Raw genomic sequence first — 3636 nt, 5'->3', positions numbered from 1 at the left:
TCCAGGGGAAGAAGATGATGGTACTGTTCAAAACGGCACCGTTTTGAGTTTTCTGTTTTTTAATGAATAGTGCATATGAACAGTGCATAAAACGATATCGTTTCATTTAACTGAGATTTGGCGACAAAATGCGTCAGATTCAAAATCAAGCCTTCAATTTGGGCGTGTTTTACAATTTGGTCTTTGGTTTTGAATTTCTTCAATTAAGTTATTATTATTATTATTATTATTATTATTATTATTATTATTACTACTATTATTATTATTAAATTTCTTATTTTTCTATATATATATTTTACGCGGGGACCCAAAAATGGGTTACAACAATATTTATAGAATGTGTAGCAACTCGATGATGGAATTAATGACAATATTTTCTACTAAAAAAATAAATGGTGGTGGAATTTTTAATAGAAAATAGATGGTAAAAGATGGTATTTTTTATCACATATTTTTATGATGATTTTGTTGGTATTGAAATATACTGATGAAATAAAAACTTGACAAGATATTTTTTGATAGTATTATTCCATTATCTTTTTTTGTTATCAATTTTCAATATTAATGAAATCTTTTTCATATGCTACAAAAATATTTTTTCAATATTTTTTTAATTTTCTCATAATGAAATGTACCCATTAAGCGCCCGAGCATTAAATCCTCCCGATTAAAACCCCAAAACCAGGCATATGAATGGAGCCAGGTGCCTTGTTAAGATTATTAATATATAATATCAAGTTTTAGTATTCAAATAGCAACCTCACAAATTTCTTGCTTTCCTTTAATTATTTGTAACAACGTTGCAAATGAATGTATCCTTGTTCAGGAGAGGGAACAAATGTGATGGGACAATTTCCTATTCCGAATATCTTCAAGAAATCCCAAAACATGAATTCATATTCCGAACAAATTAATAAAGTTCATAGCGACAGATTGACGTTGTAGGGCCTCCTAAATTAAGTTTTTAATCAACTACCAGCAGAAACTTGGAAACCAGAAACTACATGTAGCTTTAAATCTTAGTTACCAAAACAGAAACGAGTTAACATGGTGGGGTTTGGGTGGCGCTGCGTGTGCGATGCGATGGAGGACTTGATGGTGCCACATACCGCCACACGGTGATCTGACTCGTGGTTCCTTAAGAACCACTCTTGTTTTGTGTACGTACCTAATTAAACCCTGGCTATGATATTAGTCCTTATAGTTTCAATAAATACTTACTTGACCCTTGTATTCTTTATTCATTTAAACTTAATCCTTCTCTCCTTTCGTCCCCTTTTTCAATTTATTTTGTATTTTAATTCTTTTAAGTGAAGAAATAAAAGAGACAGCTCCTAGGGTTTCGCTTTTCATTTTTTAAAAAAAATCAGCAAAACAATATGAATATAGATTCATTGTATTATGGATTTAATAACACCAATTTTTTTCTCAAACAAAATCAAGTGTCTTGCTATAAGGGATGATATAATTTTTTCATATTATACATTAATTATTATCAGATTGATGTGAACAAATTGGTCTCCTCATATTTCTTTAGAAAAGCAAAATGATTTAATTATTTTTAAAAGTAAAAAATAAAATAAACTAACATTAAAAGAGTTTTTTTTATCTTTTTAATTTTTTTAAGCATTGTGAAATTACTGAATTATCCCTAATACCATTTTTTTAACTTGAGTTTGAGTGCCCTTTTGTCTTTCCATTATGATTTATTTTTTTTATTATAATCAAGTGCATTTATGGGATATTTGATAGTTTGACAAAAATAAATATTATTAAAAAAATGATTAACACGTGTGTTGCACACGTTATCACGTGAGTTATTATCATGTTTTTCTTTAGGCGCAGACACATGTTTCATAACCCGAAAACTGAGCACCAACTTTAAAGGTGGAATTTAAATTCACGTGAGTTATTATCATGTTTTTCTTTAGACGCAGACACATGTTTCATAACCCGAAAAACTTTAAAGGTGGAATTTAAATCTTTCTATAACTGTTTACTACTAGGTGACTCCTGTAATCAATAGGTCTTCAATTCGGTATCGTGACTCCTGTAATCAATAGGTCTTCAATTTAGTATTGATGAATCTTTTTTTTCTTTTCTCTCTCCTCTTTAATTTCTATAACTAGCCCTTTAAAATTTCAAAGCAAACCTTCAATTTATTTTTTATTCATATATGATTCATTTTCTTTTGATTACTATTTGATTTATATAAAATAATTTATAAAAATAGATTTTTTTTTAATTTCATCATCTTTTAATTTTTTTTCATATGTTAAATTGAGTCTCTATTCTTTTTATTTGAGATAATTTTTAAAATTTTATCCCGATTCAGTTCTTTTTTTTCAATAAAAGTTAATATATGTTGATTGCTATTTTATTTACTTTAAGAAATTTTTTAAATTGATTATTTTTTCTCGGTTTCATATTTCAATACTAAAAAAGATTATAAATTTAACACTTGACTAAATCTAGAGATGATATGTTTGGTAACTTGCCAAACTCATATATATATATATAAAAGCTAATCACTTAGCTAAATTTAAAATTGATGTGTTATTACTATATTTTTAGTTATTTTTTAAGAAAAATAATCCACGTAAAAAAACACAAATATTAATCTCTAAATTGCAATAAGTATGTAACAAAATTCATATAAATAAATATATTCCAGGGGTTGAAAAGAGAAATATAAAATGTACAAGGAAAAAAAGAAAAAGAAACATCGATGGGCTGTAGACAGGCGTGCCAGGAAGGGAAGGAGGGATGGCGGACTCATAAATGTGGCCAACAGATCGTATATATGTCAAATGGTCATGCAAATTGTGTGGAATATTAATGTGCCCAACAAACCACCGAGGAGCTTTAAATTCTCCTGTGCACCCCCCCAAAGCCAGCCGTATGAACGCAGCTGGACACCTAACTAAGATTAATTTATAATTTCACAAATGGCAACCCCACAGCACAGACATAATACAACGTTGCAAATCAAAGTATCCTTACAGATTTCCTGTTTCGAAAATTTTAAAGAAATTCCGAAACATTATATTATAAATTAATTAACGATGAATATGTTTGCTTTTGTTGCGAACTTAATTTATCAATACGGACACGAGTAAACATGGTGGGGTTCGGGAGGTGCTGCGTGTGCGATGGAGGACTTGACGGTGTCACATACGGCCACGGTGATCTAACTCTTGTGCTTCCCTAAAAAACATGTTTCTACATATGAAGGGTGATAAATCCCAATTTATTTCCTTCAAAAAAAATATGCTAGGCGTGTGATATTCAAAGATAATGCCTAATAATAATAATAAAAAAGGTATTGGTAATGTTGGAAATTCCCCTACCTACTATTGAGCATGTTTTATTTATTGATGGTTTAAAGTATAATTTACTTAGCACTAGCCAATTATATGATATAATTATATTTGAATCTATATATTGCTTTGTTATTTGTATTGTTGATAAGTAAATAATTTTTCTTGCGAAAAGACCTGAAAACATTTATGGGATTAATATAAATAAAGTGTTTTAATATGTTTTGTTAGACTTATATTATATTTGGCCTCGAAGACTAGGATATATCAACATAAAATTGATTTAAAAAATTATATATATATATATATATATATA

The sequence above is a fragment of the Populus euphratica genome, unplaced genomic scaffold (genome assembly GCF_000495115.2).
Source record: "Populus euphratica unplaced genomic scaffold, PopEup_1.0 scaffold31.1, whole genome shotgun sequence".
Taxonomy (NCBI): domain Eukaryota; kingdom Viridiplantae; phylum Streptophyta; class Magnoliopsida; order Malpighiales; family Salicaceae; genus Populus; species Populus euphratica.
The sequence above is the reverse complement of the archived record's forward strand: the minus strand, read 5'-3'. Positions refer to the sequence as shown.